The sequence below is a fragment of the Dromaius novaehollandiae genome, chromosome 9 (assembly GCF_036370855.1).
Source record: "Dromaius novaehollandiae isolate bDroNov1 chromosome 9, bDroNov1.hap1, whole genome shotgun sequence".
In the NCBI taxonomy this organism is placed as follows: Eukaryota; Metazoa; Chordata; class Aves; order Casuariiformes; family Dromaiidae; genus Dromaius; species Dromaius novaehollandiae.
The window spans coordinates 8794117-8807350 of record NC_088106.1 but is presented as its reverse complement, the minus strand read 5'-3'; the positions used below and the strand labels follow the sequence as shown (position 1 = coordinate 8807350).

General features: G+C 38.5%; 1 long non-coding RNA gene across 1 annotated transcript in view; it reads left to right on the top strand.

Moving 5' to 3' along the window:
• LOC135329157 (uncharacterized) overlaps nt 1–8547 on the top strand; it is a 73238-nt gene extending 64691 nt beyond the window's left edge. Inside the window, exon 3 of the long non-coding RNA XR_010390455.1 lies at nt 8285–8547. This is a non-coding gene — a long non-coding RNA (uncharacterized LOC135329157). The remainder of the gene's footprint in view (nt 1–8284) is intronic.
• Nucleotides 8548–13234: the final 4687 nt, after the last annotated feature.

The following is a 13234-nucleotide window of genomic DNA, read 5'->3' as shown; positions in this document are numbered from 1 at the left end:
TCTGTTTAAAAGCAGCTCATGGAAGGTAACTTTTAGCTCTCTCAGGTGAGGAAGGTTCGCCCTGGGCTATACATTTGGTGCCCTGGCCCTGAGTCACAGCATAGGCACCAGGCACATTGCCCCAGGAGATCCTGCCCCTGGAAGTGGGTGCGCAAGGATATTGCAGATTTTGGCAGGGATTTTACAAATGCCAGTTTTGCCTAAATGTTAGACTCAAAAAAACCTGCTTAAAGTTACATGTTGTGAGTAGCCAGACTATCCAGGACATGCTCTGCTTAACAGGTAAATTTGCAAAATTAAGAGCTTAAATACGTCAGAAGAAAAAGTGATGCAGTTTGAAATTTCGTAAGGAAATCATGAGAAGGGTTTCTCCCTGCCTCCATTTGTGGTTGGGGTTAGAAATAGAATTTTGTTTTGCTATACTAAAAATCCAGTTTATTGAATACCAAAGTACAATTAAAGAAATTTAGTGGCTTAAACTGGAAATACCTTAATTCAGACATATTTCAGTTTTGTAGAAAAGGGTGTTTATTCTGTTTGTTTTTGAACAATAGTAATTAAATATTCTTGTGAAAAAATATTAAAAACTTTACCTCAGTTAATCACCATAATTTACTCATACAAATACAGATTTTCTCATATTTTAGAAGGCAGCATTAAAAATAACATTTTTATTTTGATTTCACTTTGAGTTTTTATCATCATATGTCACTTCTAGTAAGTTTTCTTCATAAACAACTTACATTCGTGGTTCAGTTATACAGTTTTGCTACCTCATGTTTTCAGTTTGATCCTAATTCTCTACCAATGTCCATGATAATGGTACATTTACCTGGAAAGATTCCAGGAAATCACTGCAAGATTATGGCCATATATAGCATCCCATGTATTTAAATAGAACTACTTACAGACCTAGACAGAAAATGGTAAAATCTCCAGTTATGCACAGATTCATCTAGATACCTACTACGTGAATAGTTTAGCTAAGCATAATTATGCTTACTCTTTTTGTATGGCTTAGTATATATGAATTTGGTGACTGTAAGATGAAAAAGTAAGGAAAATAAAATAAAGTAATATGAAGTATAGACAGGGAGTAAATAGAGACATTAAAGTTTCATTTCAGCTTTGCGTCAAGTTAAAATCTTATACAAAATAAGCTTTCAAATGGTTGGGAATCTGCTCATCACTATCTAACACGAAAATTGAAAGCAAAATAATTGAGAATTCTTTTATAGGTGTTACTGAAAGACTCAATATACCATACTTACTGTTATGAAAATGTTTCAAGCAATATATTTAATTATTATTATTATTTCATTCAGATTCCTGGAAGAGTAGAGGAATGATTGATCTTTTGCTTCACTGCTAGAAACCAAAATAATCATGCTGTTAACCCTCATCAGCTCAACCTACCCAATAGAGTGAACAGAGAAATATTAGGTGAATCTTCTAGCTGTTTGGACCCCAATACAATGTTCACTGTTCTAATTTTTAAAAATACTTTTCATTATTTCCATATCTACTGAAGTTACCAGAAAAATCTCTATGATAGAATACATGGATGCTTCAGAAAATGTATTAAATAAGTAGGGGGGAAAAAACCCTATACCCTATTCCATAGTCATGCCTGACCTTTTTTGGATTTGTGTTTTATCCTTGGATTATTCCAGGTTGAATAAATTCTCATCAAAATTCTTTTTCTATGGGTATCTCCATGTTCATGCTCTAATGCCAGTAAACTGATATTCCTTCACTGACAAGCACCAATTTAATTCTTTATCTTCCTCACATCTGCCTGCACTGCCTCTTTTCATGAAACTTCTAGCAACTTAATATCTTTGAGACCACCACTCCTATATTAGATTTGTTAAAAACTGGCTGGCAGTTCAGAATGTATTAGACAGAGGTAGGCAAACAGGTTAAAATAGATTAAAAATAATCATGGGTGAAACACTAAAGTGAGGCAATACTGCATGGGTTGTAATTGTAGAGAATAAGATAAAACGTTACAATAGGGAAGAAAATTACTCAACAGAAGAGCATGACATAGAAAGGATATGCTCATCCTAAACTCAGTCTTACTTATGAATGCCTTCTACAGCAGCATACTCTAGTATTGGGGCAAATACCTTCTCATCACATGGTCTGATCCAAGAACTGTTGACATAAATTGGAATTGTTCTTTTGACTTCATTGAGATTTGGACTGAGCTGTTGGGTGGCGAGAGATATCGGGTAAGTCTACATGGTGTTTGAGGAAAATTCTCATTGCACTCCCAGCCAGCTGGGCACAAGTCAGCTCCAGAGCAGAGCCACAGTCAGCATGGCACCAAGCCCGAGCTAATAAGGCCTGCTGAAAGGCAGAGTATATGATCTCAGGCCCAGCACTGTACTACTGCAGCCACAAGGCTTCTGGCCAGCTTGGCACTACAGTAGAATAAACATCACATCTGCCTGGCAAAGTGCTCCAACATCTGCCCGAAAAGTGCCAGAAAAATACACTGATTGCTGAGCAATGGCAATCACGATATGTTCCTTACAGGGCAAAATGTAACTGCACTGCAAAAGCCCCTAAATATTTATAGAGAACTAGAGCTCAAGAAATAATTACTTGGCTAATTCTCGATAGTCTGGAGATAATGTCTTATTACTCTACAATGTCAATTGCTCAAGTACTGCTAAAGAAGCCACTTCAGAAGCACAGAGTGTCTTCTCACAATCACACTTTCAAGAGCCATATTTGTCAGCGATGTCTGTAAGTGATTTTGGGATAATCGTGCTGGCCTAATAATACAGTATGTCATATTCCACAGAATTCTTGAAAACCAACTCAAACTTTAAAAATGCAAAATTAAGACCTTTTGATTGATACTTACACTTCTGGTGGATAGTAAGGAAGTTCCTATTTCCTTTCCAAGGGACTCATCCCATGCTTTTGAACCCTGATAAGTACCATGAATCTCCTGCACATATTTTCCAGGAGGAGGACCACTGATTTCTGTCTTGCTCATGCAACTTGCTTTTATTTTCTACTGCTCTACAAACTGCAGATTTTTGTCTTGGTAATTGGATATTTGAACATCACTATGCTAATCCAGACCAGCTCTTAATTAACTTTTCTCTCCAGCGCAGAATAGGGTCTTCCAATATTAAAATACAAATTTAAATCCTCTTAATTCAGTTACGGGATTCTGAACAAATATACCCATTACAAAGAATCCCTAAATATTCCAAAGTCTACTGTGAAGTTTATTCTCTACAGTCTTGCCTTTCTTAATAATTATTTGTTTTCTTTTCTATAGACTGCTGGAACATTTGCAATGCTTCCTCTGAGTCTCTCAAAATTCCTTGTTTTCCTTTAGTTACTCACTTAGATCTCAATACCATCTGCATAGTAAAAAGTTCATCAAATTTGTGATCTGATTGTGATAATAGAATGCTAACCTCAGAGTTTTCAATGATTTAATCTAACCTAACAAGAGTACAGTTTATTAGGGACTATACAGGTTCAAGGAACTTAAGCCCAGAAGGAAACATCAAATAATCCAATCTAACCTTCTATGCATAATAAACTGTTGGGTTTTTTTTCCTACATAGCCCTATATTAAACCCAAAGGAGACTGAACTGTATGAAGAATCAGATCGAGGACACTAAGGCACAACTATACAGAGGTTAGCTTACACATGCATGCACTCACGAGGTGAACCATGCCCCTGACAGCAGCAGAAAGGGAAAATTCCCCTAAATTATTGCCAATGCAGCCTAAAAAAAAAAGATGCAATTCTTAGCTCAAATTTTGGATTGACAGTCTCAGAAACAAGATTCTACCTCAGGGACCTAGGATCTGTCTGCTCTTCAGTAACACATTAACAAAACTAGTAAGAATAATAATTTTGAGTTCATTCATATGCAAAAAAGGCATAAACAGCCTAGGATAAATGCTAGGCGAATTGTGGTTATTTAGTACGTGCACCCAACCCGGCCCACATCCAGCCAGTTCCGGTGCGGTTGCGTAGGATTGCCCCACACTTCGGGTTCCAGTGGTTGTACACACAGGGACAGCTCACGTCTATCTACGGTTACCCTCAGGCTCAACATGCGCAACAAAATCCATTTTGCTCTTGACTCTTAGCCTTGCATAAAGAAAGAGATGCACCAGCCCTTTCAGTGATATTATTTTCAATTTTTCTTAACAGTGAAGTAGTAGATGTTGGACTGTAGCTGGGATAAGTGTTAGGAAATTGTGATCATCTCAGACATTATCACAGGTGTGGTTTGATCTTCAGCCCTTTCTAAAAGAAAAAAAAAGTCACCTTGAGCTGGGGATGTATTTTAGTCCTCGCATTTGGAGGGCACCGATTCTAACCTGCAGCACTGTGATTCTACCACACCTGGAGAAAATCAACAGTTCATCAGAAAGAAATCCTTATCTGCAGCTACAGCAGAACTGACAAACCTTATGCATGGATTTATCAGCCACATGTCCCACACATACTATCCCGGATGGCAGCTCCAATCAAATATAGGTGTTTCAGGTACATGCTCTTGCAGAGAAAATAAAACTCATTAAAAGAAACAGAAAGGGATGACAAGAAAAGCATTAAACTCAAACAAAATCAACAATGTTGATACAAATGTATGAAGATTTTGATTTTCTGGATTAATTCAGAGGTTTCTATAATCCAGGATAAATAAACTACATTTCATGAATAGCCTAAAAACCCCCCCTCTCTCTCCCTAAGGAAAACCACAGTCTTTTAACTATGGCTCATAGAGTCAAGGGACTACATCTATCCTTTCATCTTTTGAAGTGGCTAGGAGGAGTTAGAGCAGGGATGAATTTGGCCAGAGGGCTCGAACTAATTTAAATCACAGTTAAAAGAAATCAGACCATACTTCCCCTAAGTAGAAGAGAAGTCTTTCCTCTGTGATGCCCTTTATTCTCGGAGCAGACTTCAGTCAGGTTCGTGAACAACAGGCGACTGAACAAGCAAACTACTTTTTTTTTTTCTAAGCATGAACTTGGTGCTTCAGTGTCAGAAATCTAATTACAATTACAGGCAGCCAACATCAAAGGAAATACATTTTTCTTTGTTTCTGTGAATAGCCCTAATGAGGAGAGCAGGATCTGTGTTTTACAAGTATGCCTAAAACTGAGTTTGCCTCTTGGGCCTGATCCAAAAGTTCAGGAGACTTGAACCCCTTTCTCATCCCCATCTCATCCCACCCCTCAAAAGGGTTTAAAGCATGGAGAAGGCAGGAAACATTGCTCTGAACCACACACTTCACACTCTTCTGCCCCACCATAGGTGAAGCGGTGCCATATACATGGCCCTTTTACAGGGGTGACAAAATACCAGAGCAGATACCTCTGCAGAAACTGCTCTCCTCACATATGGGTCACTGAGGGGGCGGAAGGGAACGTTTTCTCCTGCCTTTAATTCATCAACCCCAAGGAGCAGCGATGGGGATGCTGCACCAGCCAAAGTAATTTTCTGGTGGGAATGGCTATGGAATCAGCTGTAAAGGGTTTATAATAAAGCACGATCCGAACCAAGCGCCTGATCTGGCGCACAGGACGCAGCCTTGGCACGTGCTGCTCACCGCACCCCTGAGCGGCCACACACTCACACTGGACAAGTTATCCATCTCCACACAGTAACGGCTTCGGCCTTAGTCATGCCACAGTGGGTGGTGGAATATTATGCCCGGGGGGAGTCACCTTCGGAGTAGACTGTGACAAGATCTCTATAAAAATTAAAGAGTTTGTGGGGGGGACAGGGGAACCTCCACAAGAACTGTGAACCCACAGCTGCTCCGAAGCAAATTAAAGCTCTTGCTGCCTTCAAGGGAGTTTTGCTCTTCTGTTTCAAAGGTATTCTATGCTAGTCTCAAATGCATACAGGTATTTTTTGAGGAAGGCTCTAGATACTGTCTTTTTTAAAGTAAAAATATAGAGCTGTGTGTTGAATTATTCTCAGCCAACAACCCATCTTAGCATGGTCATTTCCTCCTCACTGTCACATTCTACTTTCTCCTTAATAGTATCTATTTTTATTTCTTTTACTCTGCTTTAAATTATTTTATTTCTATACTGTTGCTATAGAGTAAGCCTGGTTATATTTTACTGTCATTCATTTTTACTGCATCATATAACTCTCTATGAAATCATTTTATATGATACTTGGCTATACTGACATATACTTAGACTACATTTCCCCCCTCATATTGTAGGCTACCATGAGCACCATACAGTCCAGAACGGCGCTCGGGGCCAGCGCCAGCTCTTACTGTTTGTAAATGGGACGGTTTCCAGTGACTTAATTGAGAGTTAGATAGTGCCCTTTACGGCTGGGCATGTGTTCTGGTTTGGTATTTTATCCAGCTCTACAAAATGTCATTAAAAATAAATAAATCTATTCTTCAAGTAAGGGGCAAGCTGCCTTTTTAAAAAGAGAACATTTACGTGCTCTAGTGGTAATGGTATACCGATGACAGGGAATGATTAAAAAAAAAAAAAAAAAAAAGCCTCTTTTCTTCCCCCTACTCTCCCACTCATGATTTTTATTATCAGGTAGCAACAATTTTAAATCTCTCTCATTTTCCAAGTAGCAAAGGATAACATCCTAGAACAGCAAATTCTGAGTACCATTTAGTTAAACTTGTAGTAGTTCTCATTTTTAATTCTGGAGATCTCCAGTTCAGTAATTGTTGACAAACGAGTCCCAGTCTTTTTGATCGCTATATAATACATGTCTACAGATAAATTTGTTTATCAGTATGTATGCATGGATGTGTGTGTGCATTGCTATGTTTATACACACACCCCTTTATACGTTTTTATCCTAGTTTCACACAATTTAAACAGAGTACATTGCGTTGCTACTTCTTTTCACTTGTTCAACAAAGCAGTAAGAAAAAGAAAAAAGCTGGCAAAGTAGTTTTCAATAAAAGGGGATGCAATAACTTGTGGTAACTACAGTAATCACCTATGCTGGGACCAGCTTTTTAACAAATAAAAAGTAGACTTTTATCAGGCTTCTCCACTGATAAAAGTATGACTTACAGCAAAAAACATTTTCTAGCTGTCAGACTTCAACCTGTTATTTTCTACTGTTGAGAATTTTACTGTCAGGCTCCCAGTGCGTTTTTCAGAGGACTACTAAAGGAAGGTGGGATAGGAGATAACACAGATCATTAGCTTTGAAAAATGGATTATTTTTCATAGTTCTAAAATAAGAAGCCACCCGAGGATATATACTTAATTGCCTCCATCTCAGCTGTAGTTGAAAACTACGTGGGCTTGTACCTGCACTACCCTAAAACTGTGAAGTCACCATGAAAACCAGACTCATGGACCTGACATGCAAATACTGACAAAAATCCTGATGTGCAGTGATTGCAGTGACAAAAATGAATGTAGAAGGTGGAGAGTAAAGGTATATATACTTCACACGATCAAAAGGACTGAGCCGCTGTCAGAGACGAAAACCAGGAAAAACTAGCTGTAGTGCAATCGCAGTGTCGCATTATATCATACAAAGAGCGTGTATTTGTGTGGGGATTGCATCTGATCGAGGAGTAGCGTGGAGAAAAAAAGCAGGATTGTGATGAATCGCAAGAGCATATCGGGAGGGAGTGGATCCGTAATGGATGGTCTTTGCACTGATGAGCTGTACAGTGTCCAGATGTGCTAGGGTTACAGTACAGTCACGCTGCACAGATGGACAGACAGAAGAAGGTGCGTTTATAGGATGCAAGACCTTATTACTTAATGATCTTTGTCCTACCTTCTCCTCCTGATCAGCCCTTGCATCTCTCATTCACACTCTTCAAGTCAGTGCATTCATCTGCTGTAGCTCAAGAAATACAAAAAATAAATGTTTAAATATAATCTAATCAATAGAGGAGTCACATTGCTACGACTAGATCTAGGCAGACCAGACAGCACCCAGTGACACAGAGCCATGGAAGAGATCACAGTTTGCCTTCTAATCATGCAGGGTCAAATTAGGGTAACCTCACTTATGTCCGTTAGCACCTTTATACTTCAAGAACCGTTAGTGAAATCAGCTGAGCAGGACACTGCAGTAGTACAGCCAGGTCCCGTGCATCCACTGTGATTTAGCTTACAAATTAAATACACTGCAAAGGGGAAAAGCAAAGCGTTAAAAATCAAAACCTTATGCCTTGAACAAACCTTGCAGATAAAAAACAGGCAATTTTATTTCAGATGATAAATAACCCCATTCCTTCATTAACCTTTATTCTTTTTCATTAGCAGCCTTGGCACCGTGACTCTGAGCTGAGCCCAGCAGGCTGCCCAGGCAATGACATTTCAGAGACTGGCAAAGCAGCACAGTCCGTGTCAGCTTAACACTATCTGGAGTTTTTGTCATTCACTGCAGGAGGAAGGCTGGTGAGCTCCTTTTGTCCTTTTGAGAGAGAGCTAAACAAAAAAGGGGCAAAGGGAAAGAGGAAGAGAGAGATAGAGAACTTTATTAGGGAAAGGAAAACAGACTGAAAAAAAATTCATTGACATTTTGATAATCTGGGAGGCAGATACCGCATCTTAGGCAAAACATTAGCTTGTATATGTTTTTTCTCTAATCAACAGTCACAGTGTGGGGACTGTAAGAAAACAAGTTAGGAGTTCTTGGATGCTACCTCTCTCTTTATAAAGAATGTTAGAAGAGCCTTTTCCTATATTATAGTTATAGACACAGGTTATTATAGACACAGGTAAGCACAGGACAGGAAAGGACCACAAGAAGTCTTTCAGCCCATCCCTTTGTCCCAAGACAAGGGCGAGTGTTGAATGTTATCCTTTTACCAGTCTGCCTAATTAACAGTTGGTTATCACCAGTGAACCTACCATTAAGAATACTGAAATGCTTTTTAGAGTATATGCCGAACTACCACAATCTCTCTGTATTCAGCAAAGACAAATGCTCTACCAGAAGACATCAAAGAGATTAAACATGTAATCTTTGGTTTGGGATTTTGGCTATTCTGATAGAGACAACTCTATAATACTAAATCTTATGTTTGTATTTCTGAAGCAAGAAGTAGATCCCCAGTAAGAGTATTTACCATTGAGCCATATACTGCAGGTGATGCTCAAAGTTTACAGTCAGATATCAAGAGACAAAGGCTGAGTGGAAAATAGCACCATTCTCCTCCAAAGGACTCATCCTGGGTTTATGTAAATTTAGTGACTTTACATGGACAAGCAAAAAATCTGTGGCAAAGTGAGGAATTCAGATCAGATCTCACCAAGTTCAAGGACAGTAAATGGACTTTAAATGGAACAAAAGGACTATAAATGGAAAAGAACTATAAATGGACTATAAATGGAATTTATACATGAGTAATGAGAAGGCCTGTGTAGGGATGTTTCATATAAAGACTGATTCAGAATTATTATGGCTGAAAACACATGTGTATGAAGACAGGCTGTGGTGCCTGTGGTCTTCAACTTGAAAGGTGATAGCTATATTTTAAAACTTTAAGATAATAAGTTAATTCTGAGTTCCATTATGTCCTATAAATTCAATACATCAAAAAGAATAATTTATTTAGTCTGAAGAATGTTATCTATTCAGTCAAATCCAATGATACAAAAGAAAAAGAATTTTCTTCCTGAAGGGCTCTATTTAAATTTCACCAGATCTAGCTTATAGAAGAAAAAAAATATGTGATGATAAACTCAAGGTGCAAGGCACTGTCAAAAGGAAACTTAAAATGAAAACAAAAAAAAAGTAGTGAAAATATAATACCAGTGATCTATACAGCATTTACATTGATATTTTTTATTTTAACATAAACAAGCATAAACTTGCAAAGTTGAGTTTGAAAAGTCATTCGCATAATATGTCATTGGAAGACTGAGCAATAGCCATGTCTTTTTCCAAACATATTTGCACTAGGAATAGAGCTGCTGAATTAAAGTATATTATTGCTTTTAACAATTAATTGTGTTGCATTGCATGTTTTCGTTTTAATAGATAGTCCAATAATATGGCTGCTTTCTCCCTTTTTTCAGGCTAGAATTGCTTAAGCAGACACAAGATAAGCTCAGTTCTTTTGATTAGCAAAAGCCATTGCCTCCAGCATTAACTAATTGCTTTCTTGTAATGCTGAGAAGGAAGCATTTCTTTGTATGCAAGTGTTCAAGCTTAATTAATGCTCTAAGTGAATTTTCAGGATGTTTTAAGAAAATTTTATAAAAATAAGGCATTATGTGTCTATAGAATTTACCATATTCAATATATTATGGACAGTTTGGACCTCAGAAGGCTTTGTGTAGCACTGCTGATTTAGAATGCAGTGAATCCAAGAAGAGATTTTCTGCATGAAGTAAATCCAAAAAATGTCTACAAGGAGCGAGCCAAAATATAGACCACAACTTTTAAAAGGGATTCTTATGCAAGTGGTGTATTTATATACCTGTCATATAGGTACTATTTTCTAGAGATTTTTAGCACCTACTGAATGATGCCTATGATAAGTGATTACTAAGATAAACAGGGATGTCCTTACCTGGTCTGCTGAGTACTGTCAACAGCCTTGAGGAAAGCGAGGAAGAATTGTTACTTCGATAATACTCTTTAGTAAGCCTGGGCTGATATAGCTTCAGAAATCCCTGACTGACTGGTTTGTTGCCTTGATAATAAGAACTCAGCTTGCGTTTAGTATGTTGGAAAATGGAAAAGGAAAAAATTAAGTTATTCTTATTTCTTATTTATTTTCCACTACATTCCAATAGGGATATTGTGCCATATTAAAAATAACAGCCTCTAAAGTTACATATGACCTGGTGGTCTTGAAACAAGCACCTCCAGGCTCTAGAGTCTGAGCCAGCACCGTAACTACCACCTGACTCAGTAACGGTGCAGGATCCAACACTGAATCAGTCTCTTTGCTGCACCTTTGTTTTTGTGGGACAAATTCTGCATGGGAACCACAAAGGCACTGAAATGGCCAGGTCCCAATTCTGGACAACCCAAGTACCAGGACTGCAAAGTGTGCTGCAGTCTGTGCCTATTTAATCTAGATGCACCATGGCAGATGGTCTGGATTTATGCCAGGTATTGATTAGAGAATAGCCTATTAAGTTTGCTGAATCTGAGCCACAATCTGTCAAGTTGAAGGGTGGAGTTAGCTGTAAGATTTTCCACTGTTTTTTTTTGTTTTGTTTTCTATGTTTGAGAAAGGAAATAAAGAATGACTATGATATCTCACTGGTTAAAGGGTTGTATGCAAGTATTAGAGGGAATTGTTCTTCCAGCAATTTTAATTTTTGAAGAGAAAACACTTGCTCATCCCAGATTCTTCACGCTTTCTATTTTCTCCTACCCTCCAAAGGACATTTCTTGTTAAGGTTTGTTCGACGTTCACCAAGAACTTTTCCTCCTACCAGAAATGATGCACTTCTACAGAAGGAGAAAGATTCATCTCGGAAGGATAACTGATTTGATGCTCATCTTCTTCAACATTCAGAAAGGGAAATACAGAATTGCTGTTCCTGAGGGACTCCTAACTGTGTAGGGAGGATGTAAAGGAAGAGCCATATCTCTTAGCTGTCCTGAACGTGCCAGCTACAACTGCTTTTTCCTATCCAATACCCAAATTACGATCTTCTAGAAGCCATGTTGTGATAACACCTCCTCTTTTCCTGGGAGCTAAGCAAGAGTCACCATACAGCAGCACACTGCTGGATCAGTGCTTCAGAAATAATCAAAAAGGCTACTAAAAGATACTTTGTCATATTAGGCTGCTACTGTGCTAATAACACCAACTATGAAGATGACCATAATTATTCTATTGCTTTTTACACGGCCATCATTTGCCTCCCCCCCTCCCCCCACATTTGATCACAAGCTCTTTTTGGATCAGTGCCTCCTGCTTTCTCCTGTCTCAATATGATGGAAGCTCGGTCCCCAGAGAGGTCTCTGGATTATGAAACTTCAGGAAGCAGCATACTTTTTAGAGACAAATGCTTTAGCAAAGGGAACTATTTCAATATAAACGAAGAATTGACAGCTGACACAGGGCGAAAAGCCTGCAAAAACAAAAGATGCTTGATAGGAATTCAAATGAAGAACCAGAACTAGCACATAGACCCTGACCCAAACCCTCCTGGCTTTGACAGGTAACTCCTGCGATCAGCAGGCTTTGGACAAAGGAGTGCAGAAGACACAGCTGGATTCACTAAGGCTGTAGAGCCTCTTGGAAACACTTTTTATGAGCAAACTTTGCAACACAAAGAAAAATATTCAACATCATTCAGTGACAATTGATTATAGGATTTATAACAGAAAGCCCACATACATGCAGGCATTGCTTACACCTGGTCTTTGACACTTGATATATTGCTTTTCAAGCATCAATAAATCGCCCTGAATACACATAAAAATCACTGAAATGATTACAAGAATCTTAAATAGGCAGAAACCTCTGCTGAGCTGCTGTGGCAGAAATAACAATGGAAGTTTTTATTTCTGCTGGACAAAGCAAACCATCCATTTGCAGGAAAAGTGACCTTAACCTCATATGAAGGGTGGACAACAAAAAAGAGAAAGGAGCAAATGCAACATGTCTAAGACAAGAGCCCAGAATATGTGCACAGAATGTGGTCAGCCCCACCTGAGCACAAAACACCACTTACCACTGTAGTACAGAGGGTGTATCCTCAGTACAAAAAGTACGGGACAAAGACTGAACTGTAAGAGACCACAATAAAAATACACATGATCTGCAATACAGAACAAATAAGGGAGGAGTGTGAAATAAATTTACATATTGCTAACTAAGAGAAGCAAAATGCACTTTGGAAAGACAGATTTTCTGTAATCATTCTCCTTTGAGTGATCTTTGACTGAGTTGCCTAACTCGTGACCTAGAAAACCTTTTTCCTCACACTTCCTATCTTTAAAGAAAAAAATTGTACTGAAATTTAGAAACCAAAATGCCAGCTGCTTTCATTTTTCTCCATTTCTAAACATGTCTAGTTTTGCAAATATTTCACAGTTAGGTTTAAACAAGCCTCTCACCCATCTGCAGGCCAGCTTCACCAGTAAGAGTTCTGTGAAGTCCTATCTGAGACAGTTTCTGTGAGGAAAGTGCTAACATCAAAAACTGGTGTGTCATGGATTTCTAAGAGAAAGATGAACCTATTCAGTCCCTGACGTTGCTCCACCCCAGTGAAAGGTAGGGACCATCTGTGAGA